Source organism: Ciconia boyciana, chromosome 17 (assembly GCF_034638445.1).
Source record: "Ciconia boyciana chromosome 17, ASM3463844v1, whole genome shotgun sequence".
NCBI classification, from domain to species: Eukaryota; Metazoa; Chordata; class Aves; order Ciconiiformes; family Ciconiidae; genus Ciconia; species Ciconia boyciana.
This window is the reverse complement of record NC_132950.1, coordinates 4,759,621-4,773,163: the sequence shown is the minus strand read 5'-3', so window position 1 is coordinate 4,773,163 and position 13,543 is coordinate 4,759,621. Positions and strand designations below refer to the sequence as shown.

The 13,543-nt window shown below is 39.9% G+C and overlaps 1 protein-coding gene across 7 annotated transcripts in view; it reads left to right on the top strand.

Annotated features, from left to right (window-relative positions):
- Positions 1–13,543, top strand: part of MYL10 (myosin light chain 10) — a 166,057-nt gene that overhangs the window by 33,137 nt on the left and 119,377 nt on the right. For 4 of the 7 annotated variants that reach the window (XM_072882116.1, XM_072882118.1, XM_072882117.1 and 1 more), the window contains one exon: positions 11,738–11,826. The exons of the other annotated variants lie outside the window; for them this stretch is intronic. The gene's annotated coding sequence lies outside the window, so the exon portion shown is untranslated. The remainder of the gene's footprint in view (positions 1–11,737; positions 11,827–13,543) is intronic. 7 annotated transcript variants of the gene reach the window in all.

Sequence of the window (13,543 nt, the reverse complement as noted above, 5' to 3'; positions counted from 1 at the left end):
AAAGCTTGTGATCTTTAGTCCTTGACCTTAACTGCAGCAGCACACTCTTAATCAGACCTTAATTTAACACCTAACATGGTCACAGAAAGGATCGGACATGGGCTGCTGGTTTAATTACATATAGCTGATATCATCCAAACCAATTTAACCTCATTGCTGTGTGTTGGGCACTGGGCACTGGATGGGAATCGCCCTTTAGACACAGAACAAAACAGTTTCCAACAGAAAAAAACAGCAACATACTGTTCAAAGTTTGTGCATTCACTGAAAAAAAAAAAGAAATAACTACTCTTTTGGATACTTTGCAGATGATGTTACAACCTTTTCAGGAAGAACTAGAATCAGTATGATTTGCTAAATCTGTTTGCCCTTTATGCTTTCACTCTGGCATTTTAAGTACTTCTAATATTTAAAGATTAAGCATCTTGCTGATGGGATTCTCCCATCCACATTCATTGAATCTGTTGCTGTGTCGTAGCATCTGATGACTGAACTGTGTAACTGGGTAAAAAGTAATATTTATGTGTTTCATGACAAGATTTTCACATTTTGCTACTGCTTACTTTGTGCTCAGTTCTTCACAAACTGACACATTATTTATTTTTGACATTTAAATATGAACAGTCATATTTTTACATGTTTTGACAAAAAATATTATCTCTTTCTGAATTAGTCTGAAAATTCGAAAACATCCAAAGTCTTCCTTCAGAAACAGGATTGTTTTGATTAATCAGATTTCACTCAAACACATTTTTTTCACCAAAACCACCATCAGCAAACCAAATCCACAACAAGCATTGTAAATATTCTGCAGTTTTTTAGTGAAATCACAACTTTTCCATGAAATCCCAGTTAAATACAAAAAGATTGTTGTGAACGTCGTAGGCTTACTTGAAAGAGTTTGCCTCAGGTTTGCTAGAGGTAGATGTCTACCTCTAGCAGAGCACTTAAGCAAAAATACTAATGAATAAAAGTAACATAAAATATTAACAAGCAGTACGAGATTGGTCTCTGGGACTTAGAAGGCAGAGATTCCACTGTCAGTGTTTGTCACTGGCTTGCTGAGACCTTGGGCAGGTCATGTTGCTTCAACAGATGAACTCTGATTGCTCTAACTGAAGTGGTTTGAGACATTACCATTCTGCGTTGCCTGTCCTACCTGTCTGCAAGAGGTTATATGCCTTGCGGCAGGGATGGCAGAACAGGACATGTGCCAGCACATTAGCCATTCATGTTCACAGTATGGCATATTAGCCTGCATTACTGATGAAGGTGGATTTACACTGAGACGCTGGGCAGTAGCATGCAGGCACTGGGGTATACACCTTGTAGAATCATTGTGCACATGTAAGGGTGAATGCGGATTACCTACCACTCTCAGTAGGAAGCTTCTTACTTCCACTCTGCGCAGATGTAAATGACTTCACAAGCTGTAAGAATCAAGCCCAAAAATTTTAGGTTGAAACGAATTTAAAAGCAAAATGAATCAAATCCTCCATGTGAAGTTCTGAATAAAATCTGTATTTTCTTCTGTTGCAGACAAAGGACAGGCCTTGCCCATATAAATGCTTTTGCACTTTAAAGGCCAGATCACTGAAAATCTTCTCTGGTGCTTTCAGTGCACTGGCCGTTTGAATGTGAATTTAAACTGAACTGGCTAGTATGCATTGTTTCCCAAAGTGCAAGCTTTGGAAGTGGAGTAGGCTATTGTATGTTTAGTTCTCATTTTGAGTTTTTACATGATGACCACTGTGTATTTATGTTCTGGTTTACTTTGCACAAACTTTCCATTGTAGACCGCTTACACTGACTGAGCTTTGACTGAGACAAAAGAAAGACTTGTAGTGTTAGAGCTATGGTGGTGCAAGGTTTAATCTCTAGCTGACACTATACTTATACATTATCAATATAAAGAGCAGGTTGTCACTGGCACTGAAAAGAGAATCTCTATGACAGCCTTATCCATTTTTTTAGTATTTCAGTTTATCCTGTGCAGTTCTTTTGTATAGGTAATTCTTTCTGTTGGAGGGTCTGCTGAAATTTTCCCAGGCCTGGCTAGAGGATCAGTGTTGCTTTAAAACCTGAATAAACAGTGATACGCCTTGGTAGCTTCAGATCCAGTAGCCAGAACAAATGACATTTTGCATGAATTCTTCCAAATGAATTGCTCTGTGACCACTGTAGACTTTTGAGTTTTTGAATCATGGTAGTAGAATACTGTTAAGGCTTTTCTTGAAGAGCTCTGAAATGCCCTTCTTTCACTACCCCTGATTGTTTCCAAAGTTAATGCAGTTAGCTCAAAGCCCAGTATGATTTCACATACTTCTGTGAATTATGTTTTGACATGGGGTTTGGACTTTTTTGTGATTGAATGTTTTTACACAGCTCTTTGTGACCTCATGCTAGGGCAATCACTGTGTTGATTTGAAGGAATGTAGATGGGTCTGCAGAAACGTCAGGGTCTCCCATTAAGATGTTTCTTTCACCTCAGCAGGAGTACTCGGCATTACTGTGAGTGTTGTTACTGAGATGCCCTGTAGTAAGTAACACAGCACTAGAGCACAATTGCTCTGATGTATTGCAGTAACACAGTGTTAATGTGCCATTGCTTCTCTGTATTTCAGCACCAAGGCATCACTTCTTTGGATTACAATAACACAAGTGGACTTCTGCTTTAAGAAAACGGAGTGAGTCAGTCTATGCAGTAGTGTTATGCAGTGGGACAGTGGGATACAATCAGCACGTTTCACATTGTGCCTGAATGCAAGACATGCTCTCAAAAGGCTTCTGAGTCCTGCAAAGCCTTTTTCATATGCTTACCTTTACAGCCCATGGACTTGATCCAAGGTTCAGTGGCAGTCAGTGGCACACTGTTTCATGGCTTCTGGATAGCTTTGGATCAAGCTGGGTCAGTGCTCCATTTCAAAGGGGCCCCTCTTTCACAATGTCTAAACATAAGCATTTACAGTACCAGAGTACAGTGTATATGGTAACTCATGTAGTATGTTTTTAAAATGCTAAAATTTTCTATTTGTTATGCTGGCATTGGTCTGTACCACCTAATGAGTATTTGCTCTACAAAGGCACTCAGCATCTAAAAGTGCAATTATATTTTTCAGAAAGTTCTTGTCTTAGTTCTTTTTATGAGTAGGTATTTCTTATGCTGAGGACTGAACTCTTGCAAAGAAAGCAAAGTTTGAGCTTTCTTGATAAAGAAAAACAACACACCTTATTCATAGTTCTCCTGATTCTTTTGTGATTCTTATCGTGCATAGTGTTGTTCTTAAGTTTAGAGTCCCCGAAGCCAGATGATTAGAGAATCTTAGTTTGTGTGAAACTCAAAATAGGAATTTTTGAGCTTTCATTATTGTAGAGAAAAGCTTGGAAATAAATGCACATGGAAAGCAAATACCAGAATGCGAAAAAAAGGAACCCAAAGTCATAAGCTAAATTGGTGCAATATTGTGGCATAGAGAATAATTTAGTCCCAGGTTCTCACTGAAAATTGCTGCTTATTAAACAAAATAAAAATATTTTTAATTTTATTGCCTTAAGGATACTTAATTGAACATCAAAATGTTTTTGTTTATGATTCATTTTGATGTCACAAATATCACATTCTATATGAAAACATAATAGAGTAAATTTACATCAAGAGTGAATTTGATACAAAATTACACATTAGCCTTATTCAGAGGTACCTGTATATCCCTGTGGGTATATGGGTGTGAGTGTGTACCTATGTCTTCTTATTTTAAGTTAATATTGGTATTTTCATGCCTGATTCATGATTTTTGAATGCCTGAGCTTGGCAGCACTGAACATCTGCCTTAGTTGTGGGTACTAAGCTTCTTTGAAATTCTAACCTAAATTTAAAATTTCTGCCATTAAAAAAAATAATCCTAGACCAGACAAGCCACTTGCCAAATGCTGGGCTATAAATTACAGCCATTTCTTTTTATTACACTGTTGTACACTAAAAAAATAAACCCAAAACACCTAAACCCACAAATCTAATTACACCAAATGTGCTCTTCATCCAAAGCCGAGCTGCTGAGCTTAGCCTCAGCTCCAGGTAGACTGTATGGTTTAGCTGCAAACTAAACTTTTGGAAAAACAGAAGCTGAAATAGTAACACAACAGTAACTTTGTATTAGCCCTGTAGGGAAATATCTAAATAAGCAATAAAATTAATGAAATACTATTTATAGCCATTGTGTCATAAATTTATTATTTATAAATAAAAGCAAAGCAGGTTAGCCACGCTAAACTGACACAGCTCTATGGATTGTACAGGTGATTTACACTAACCGTGGATCTGGCCCAGTCTTTCCAGTATGGCTGTCACTGCTGCGTTGGTGATAAATCTGAGGAAAAGACATGCCTGTAAAGTATTGCACTGGTTCTCTCGCTTTCAGCCTGGAACATCCTCTCCCCTGTGAGGCCTCAAGCTTTGTCAGCAATACCTGGGTACGAGCACCATTACAACCAAAGCAGAATCAGACTGCTAAACCACTAGCTAATGTTTATCAAAACCCTCCAAATTCCACACCCTCTCTGGACAATCTTCTTCTGCTTGTCTATCCTTCCAGACAGAAATTGTTCCTGGCACCTAACTTAAAATCTCCCTTGTTGCAATTTGAGCCTATTACTTCTCACCTGTCATCAATAATCCCCAGGGACTAAGAGATGACCACCTGTTCTCTATGTCACAGCATTGTTACTGAGTTTTCTCCTGATTCCTTTTGAATTTTTTCTTGCAGGTTGTGCTTCTAGACCTTGCTCCCTTCAGGGACCTTACCCATTCCCAGTAGAACTGCAGATTGACTAGCTAATAAAGACACTGCTCCCATTTATACCCTCTGAAATAGTCTTACACTGCTTGGGTATCATTAGGTGCAAAGAAGTATTATTGGCCAGTGAGTTGGATGTACATTTATGAGCATAGAGAGGAAACGTTCCTATTCACATCAGGAGCTCCCACAAAGCTCAGAGTAGGGTTGCTCTATCAGATCCATGTCAGATTTTGAATAAAGCTGAACAGGACCTCCTGATAATTTCTACAAAACACCTCCTTATATAAAAACACCATTTGACATTGTTGCTAATACAGACTTCTGAGAAGGCAGCTCATGACATCAAATGGTAGGTAGTCTCCAGGATCTTTAGAGATGATCTCCTATGTAAGCTTAGCCCAGTTAAAGAGGAAAAACATTGTCAGAGCAGTGATCTGGAACAAGTTTTCTAAAATGTTGAGTAGAGAGTCCATGTAAATATTTGAGGCCTTGTAGGCAATGTTAAACATTTCTGCTCAGAACTGCACGTGAAGACATGCTTTCACCAGAACAGCTGACACTGAGTGACACACACATGGGCTCTGCAAAAGCCAAGGGCCAGCCACAAGACCTGCGCATCATTTAAGACGATGAGTGTTTTGCCTTTATCACTGCTTGAGGACAGAGAGAAGGGAATTTTACTTTTGTCAGCAGAGGAAGATAAAGCTGTGCGCATTTGCATGCATTTTTGCATTTCCTTGTTAAATGTCCCTACATTTTGAAAAGTTTAGCCCAGGAAGTTACACAAAAAAATCAATTGTTATTGAATTTATACTAGCGTGTGAATCCTGTTACAGGAGGCTTTTAAGAGATGGGCATTTCAATGCATTTGCTTGTTTTCATTCATAGCATTAGGCAGGAGTTGTGTCTTGTCTACTATTGACCTGGCATAGGGTTAGCTTGCAAGACAGAAAAAAAAGGTGGAGGCATTAATTGTTCATTACAAACAGTGAAAAATTGTAACTAATCACGGCACAGTGTTGCTGCTAATGCATTTGAAACCTCCCTCTACCTCACCAAACCATATGGGGGTTTAAAATGTAAATACAATTTGTAATTGAGAGCAGCATTTTATTACTTGCTTTTAAGAGGCACAGGACGCCTGTAACCCTCAATATGAAATTTCCGTTGGCTAGAAATAAATTCAGCTCCATGTTTTGTTTTTATTCCCGCTGCGACACCCGCACGAGAAAGGTAACGGCTAGTCTGCAAGCTTTCACTCTCTCACTCAACACTGAGGGGAGAAGTGGCTGGGAGCTGTGGTTTTCAGTCACACTACTGGCTTCCTCACATTGCACACTGGAGGCAAAAGCAAACATGCTGCAGAATAAATCCTCAGAGATGCTGAGAGCTGCTGAGCTACCACAGCCTGGGCTGGAGTCAATGAGAACTGCAGGCACTCAGCCATTCCCTGAATTTTGCTCTCATTTTCAGTAGTATGCTGCCTAAAAGCAGCTTTTACTGCTGATTGCAGTTATTTATTTATCAGCCTTGCAATAGCACCTAGAAAGTGTGGTCATACATCTACAGCACAAGTAACAGTTCCTGCCACAGTGAGCTGCAAATGTATGTGTAAGACAAGTGACAAGAAAAATATACAGAAAAGGAGTGTGGGACATTTTTGCTTCTTCTGTGATATGGGAGATGTCACAAGGATATATGATTTATAGTTAGATCCTTTAGCGAACCAAATACTCAGGCTGTATTTGACTTAAATAGTAACTCCTGAATGTAACCATAACAGGATTCAACTTTAAACTTTCAGGATTTCAGCTGGTCTGGGAATGCGAAGTTCCTACGTGGAGATGGAGGCCTTAGAGTGCCACCACCAAAGAAGCTACTCATGGGTACCTCTGTCAGCATGAAAAGAATCCCCTTCACCCTTCCTGTCTTCCTTCTCTTCCTTTTCTGTCAGCTCCAGATCTGGGAAGCAGTGTGAAAAGAGATCCTCATAAACAGCACAATAATCCTGCCCTGCAGTCCTTGCAGGACATCAGTAGGGAAAGAAGAAAAGGAAGTTATTCACATTTTGGCTGGAAGGACTAGTGACCTCCACCTGTGCAGAAGTCAGGAATGTCTAGAAAATTAAAGAACAGTGAAGACGCAGGGATTTAAAGAAAGCTATAGAAAGACCTCCAGATTTTAAGGTAAACCATTACACCAGCTCATGTGCTGGTCGCTCACCAGCAAAATGGACAGTTCAGGGCAAAGTGGGCAGTTCCAGGAGAACTGCAGGGGAAGGTTTAAGAAACTATGAAACCATGGCTGTTCCTGGGCTGAAGAGTTCACAGCTCTGCTAGAATTATTAGAGCTTATTTTTCAAGAAGATAAATCCTGTCCCACAATTCTAGTAAAAATAGAGAAAATAATAAAAATAAAACTGAAAGTGAAATAAGTACTGCTTTGAATGGACTAGACTGGAATATTTGCCTTCAGTGCAAGTTTTGAGACCTTGTTAGGTGCCCAGTGCCTCACAGGGTTTAACTCATCATATACTTCTTCACTGAGGAATCAGGAAAGTATGAACTGTAAGACTTGAAATGAAGGCAACCATGCCAGTGCCTGCCACTTTATTGAATAGAAACTCATTCTGCTACTTCAAGACTTCTCGGCTGAATTAATGTGTAGGACATAATAATAGCCATGCTGAGAGTGAAATATTCCCTCTCTCATTAGAAACCACTTCTGTTCTTGTTGAGCTGTATCCTCCTACCTTCCTCTGCTCTGGGTTCTATCCAACATTATTTACAATAATTGTATCCACCTTCACTGTTGGATTTCTCAAAGGAATTGTGGCTAAGAGGGATAAAAGACGTCTACACACTCAGTGGCTTTTTCCTCAAACAAATCAGGAAGTCAAGCATGGTTCACAATGAGAGCAAGCTACTTGAAGAGCTCTGGGGCGGTTTTTTTTAGCCTCTTAACATTGCAGGACACCTAGCTATCCTATCTTATACATGAGAAACTTAAATTTTACATTCTGTCAAGTAGATAAGTGAGTTGATTAACAAAAACCTGAATATCCAAGAGCTCCTACTGAAATCTCAGGATATATAACACGTTCCTTGACCTAAAGGCTGGAGTAGGGTAACATAGGAGTAATCTACCCATAGTTTGTCTTCAGGGAGTCCTTATCTTCCAAGGGCTGTCAGCTTACTGGTAAGAAGCAGGCAAACTGTCCAAGACTAAGTCACAAGTGTGATGACAGGATTTGCTAAAGTTACTTCTCTCTGCACCTCTATTAGCCTTGAATATTTGTGTGTTTTCTTATACAAAAAAATTATAAATACTAAAAGCGAACACAGAATGACATGCAGCTGATGCCTCCTTGCACATTAACTGTTTTCATGTCACACTGACAAATACCAAAATGCAAATGACCTCTCTTCACTAACCTGCATTTATCTGCATGAGTTTCTGCACAGTGCACAACTACAATGGCTAAATGAGTGAAGAGGGTTTGATCATATATATACACATTAAACAATACATGAAAATAGGGTTTAAACAGACCCTACATTTACCTGCCTCACTGAAGTATGCACTCAGTAGGCAAAAGAGTGTCTGGCTTAATGAAGTTAATGAAAATTGGATTTCCTTCTTCCTGGTATATTTGAGAAAAAACCTTAGGCTAGGAGTTCACAGCAGAATCTTTCCTGAGGGACTTTGTTTCCTTGTGTGCTCTCTATGACTGATACATACATGTGATCTATGAGTTCTGAACGGCATCCTTATGTCTGAAAGTGAACACTGAGAATTTCCTGGGTTATTATGCATTTTTCCTTCTAATACAGCATGAGTTCAATGTCTGTCATTGGTGAGGGAGCACTACTCACTCCCCATAAGAAAATTAAAACTAGAAAAAAGTGGCTATTCCTTATTCCATCTTCTGAGGAGCTTGTTAAGTTTTTGGCTTGCTGTAGAAGGTCATGGTAGCCCTACCTCTGCAGTCGCTACTATTACCTATATGCCATTTGTTCATGGAAGTTAGGCTGAGGGTTGACTGGGAGCCACAGTTATTAATGATAAGAGCCTTCCAGTTTAGATTCCTAACGTTTTTTCCTTCCCAATGGACTTTTTCCTCGCTGCATTGCTCTGTATTTTCAATGAGGTGGTGCATGATGTCCACCCATGATGATGCTGAGCAGCATCACAGAAGTGCCTGACCCAAGTTCATTTTGAGGATAGATTGTATGCTTAGTTTCACGCCTTTGTAGGAACCTGGCTTGAGCTGACGTTACATCTGCCTGAGTTTCAGTGGAAGAGATGAGCCAACAGCAGTTCTCTCCTGCACTTGTTTTCTTCAGCAGGGAGTAGCTTTCATGCCTGCAGAGGGTACAACAGACAGTCTGTAGAGCAGTATCACCACATGCATACTCTGACCTGCAGCTAACTAGCAAAGGAGGTACCATGAGCAGTTTGCTGTTCCTTTCAGGAGAGATTTTGGCTTCTAGAAGCCTTTGTCTTGACTTTTACTGAAAGGTACAATGTGGGTCAAATTTGTTTCTTACACAAGTTCAACTCTCTGTGCATCCAGAGCATTTCAGTTTTGTCTGTTCTCATGGTTTGATATCTGACCTTGTGCTTTAGGGAGTCTCCCTGTATGGCCAAGGTGTTGGGTTCATGGCCCAGATTTCTTTCATATATTTTTAAACGAAAAAGCTCAAGTTAAAGATATTTCCTTCACAGACAAGGATTACCTCAAGGAGTTATTCAGCCCATCTGAGATGCAATTCTTACAATTTTTTATTATTATTTTTCAAACCTTGTGTCCTCTAAAACATGACTTTTGGGGTGTTGACTCATGATTTTGGGGTACTTGTATGGAGTATATTGGAATATGGCAATATCTGAATGTGGCATTTGCATTTCCTCCTGTTTGAGTGACTGTACTGTGTATTTTCAAACTACCATGGGATTTTGTGTTGCATTTCTGAGTACACTGGGGTTGGCTTGCATGCATACATAACTAATACCTGTGTTTTGAAGTGCCAGGAATGTAAAATGGGTTAGGTAGCTAGCTGAGTCGAACAGCAGGTCAAGTCATGTCACAACAGTATAATTCATCCAACAGAATGAGGATAGCTTGCGGGGTCCTAAGTTAAAAGAACTTGATTAGTCTCAGATCAGAGTGAAGATTACCACAGACTGGCAAAGACAGGAGCAAAGAGATTCAGACATGGCTTAGGGTCCCGGTTCTGTAAGGTTCTATCCACAATCACCAAAATATTTAGGAACTGAGTCTCAAGTGAGTCAGTATGAGGATTCAAGTTGCTTAACCATCCTTGTGAATGTGTCTGCTTGATTTCAGAAGGTTGGTACATGAGGTGCTCAGCTTGTCTCACAGGTGTTCGCTGTCTGGCCAGGCAGGGTCCCACCCTGACTTCCTATGCTGGCAGGATGTGCTGTTGCCCACTGAGAAATGAGCCTCCACTGCCAGTACAGTCCACCCTCCTGCACATTTCACATCCAGCTCCTGGACTACAGTGGAATCACAGTTTCCAGCATTATGGACTAGATGATCTTCAAAGTTCCCTTCCAACCCAAACTGTTCTATGATTCTATGAATGCTACAAAGAAAAATTATATTGGGACAGATTCTGTCCTCAGCCACGTGATGGTCAATCCCAGATAATCCTATTCATTCTGAGAGGTGACAGTGGATTATTGTTTGTGAGGTCAGAATACAGCACCTTTCTTATGTGCTGTGCTCCTTTTCATAATTTTAAGCCAAGTTTACGAGTGTGGGTTGTTTCTTTAGTACAAACAGGAGAGTTTGCTACTATGCCGTGTGATGATTCTCCCATCATGATCTTTTAGAAAAGCGCCAAAGGATTGAATTAGGAACTTGTGACATTTACAAAGAGTTGTTAAATGCCTTTGTGGTTCCTAGCTTTTACAGCTACTGTAAAAGCTATATTCCACCACCACAGTGCTGGTGGAATATAGCCCTACCACCATGTCCTACATTCAACATCTGCAAAGCAATGCCAAGCTACTATACTCAAAATTTCCAAAGTGACTATTTCAGCTGGCATTTTTCACTGCACTTAAATTCTTGAATTGTCCCTCATTTGGCAGTCTTTTTTCTAGTGCTCTTACAGATGGTATAGCCTAAAATCTGTGCTGTACTCTGTGGTAGTATTGCTGCCTATCTTCTATTCCCTTGTGTGTGTGTTGTAACCTGCAATGGAATGTAAGTGGCTCCAAACCTCAGTATGATGTGATCCAACATACTCTGGGATTCATCTGCAATTAAACCACAAATACCTGGCATGAATTTAGCCACTGGGTCAATATTCAGATATTATTTTCTATAAACAAAATTGGTTTTTGCTATACTGGATGTTTGACAGAGGAGCTAGAACCTTATATTTTAGCACATCCTGATATAGTCAGATTTTAGATGAAGAGTGACAATTGTTTATCCTGAAATTTTAGGAAGCTCCATGCCATACATATTCCAAACATTTTCAGAAATTGTGCATGTATGTGTGTACAAACATAAACTACAAATGCATGAGATTAATTTAGAAAACTAGATTTTAGCCTAACAGAAAAAGGCATAGTAGACCCCATCAAAAGCTAAATAAAAGACAGAAATAGTCAGGCAAAATTTCTGACAGGGAGAACCATTTGTTAAGTGGTGGGCTGGTTCCTCCATTCTTTGAAAGTTTTAAGTGAATATAGCCTGTCTTTCTGTTAAGATACTTGGCCAAAATATTAGCAGATGTCTAAACCTCACCTGCTTTCCCAGAGCTCTTTAGCTTTTCTCCAGCCTCTCTCAATTCCTGACTTCCACTTTGTTAAACCCTAACTTCTCAGCAGGGTATCTTGCTGCAAGAAAGAACAGGCATTGTCAGCAGAAACTAATTACTTTCTCATCAAATCCTATCTTGCAGCAAAAACGTGGTGATCTGTCCCACTGCTTCCGGTGCCTCCCCAATCATTCATGTACAGATGACACCTCTTGTGTGGCCAGCAGTCTAAGGTGGGTATGGAGGATATGCTAAGCTGCAGATGTGACAAAGTGTGGAACAGTGAGGACAAGTACCCTAACTAGACTGGCTCAAAGTCAATGAGGGCTGAATTCTGTCACTGAGGATGCCGTGGCTTGAGTTGGCTTGGCCAACTACTATCAGCATAAGATAATAATAATAAAAATGTTTGAATGTATGTTCTAGCTCAACCACAAGACTCAGGCTTGATACAGGAACTGATACATAAAATGCTATGGCCTGTGTTCGACAGGAGAAATGGCTAGAGATGGTTTTTTGATTATTTCGTCTGTAAAACTCTAGCGGAAGTTACAGTAGATTTCATTATAATCCATCAGCTCAATTATTTTGGTTATTGTTGGGTCTTTTGTTTTGGTTCTGCTGGATGGAGAACAAGGCAGAGCTGTTGCATAGGCAAGGCAGAGCTGTTGCATTCATAACATCACCAGAACATTCCAACGTCATTTGTTATTATTGTTTGAAGTTTTCACAAATAAGGCTCACATCTGCTTTTTCCACTGGGGAACTGAGCAGTATAAAGTAGCCAGGGAATGAAAAATAAAGAATTAATGCAAAAGGCTGGGATTCTGCTGCCTTGCATTCTAGCCTTGTCTATGATGGACTTCCCATTGGGCCTATAGTAAGATACAGTTTTGTGCTTCTGCGGTCTGTCTTTGGAACAAGGAAGGAATAACTGTGTGTTTCAACCTTGCGGATGTGTTGCATAGACGGATTCAGCCTTGGTTTCAAAATACACATATACTGCGGTAATTAGAACAATACAAAAGCAAATAAAAACAGGAAGAAGGAAAGTACCTAACCCACAAAAGGATTTGGTTGATGTGCAGCAAATGAGATATGGGACCACAGACTACGTGATGAAGTTAAGAGAAATATTGAACAGCTGCTTAGCTACACACTTCTACAAAATGAAATGACATCCTGCAGGAAAAATAGTGCAGGCTCATTTACTACCCAAGAGGGCAGAGCTAAGGTTACAGGGACTTTAACAGTGTTGTCATTTCCTTACTCCCAGGAGCCGCGTTTTCCAACTTGATGGCTTTCCTAATGTAATTGCATTTTATGTGATGATTTTTTAGAGCCTGATTCTTGCTAGAGTAAATCAGGAGGAACCCCAGCAAAGCCAACAAAGTGGTCTCAGTGCAAAAATGATGGGAGCAACAGCAGAATCAGGCATGCTCAGTCCATAACCTTCTTCTCCAAATTCTGCAACAAATGCCCCATGCTGGAATAGCAAGCAGGTATCAGATGAAAACACAAAACAATGACAACAGTGCATTTTTCAGTAGCCACATCATATTATGTCATTGATGTCAGGCTGAGTTATATTAGTCTGCTTTTCATTATGTTGTGTTATGCCTTTTGACATAATGCAACACACTGTAAGTAACATAAAGTGACCTCCAAGTATAAAAGAGAACACAGTTTTTGTCAGATTAGATAGTGGCTATGAATTCTCAGAGAGGGAGGGGTAAGTCAGAGAAGGAGTGAAGGAGGTTTGGATTCAGTGTCCTGAACAACAAATGCACAGAACTTATTTAACAGTTACAGCAGCCCTAGCAGTTTCCAAATAAGTGTACGTGTCTCCGCTCAACAGAGAGAGAAGATTCTCAGTGGGATTTGCACTGTTTAATTTATTTAAAATTCTGCAGAGGTATCTGTAATGCTCTTTCTTTTCTGTACCTGAAC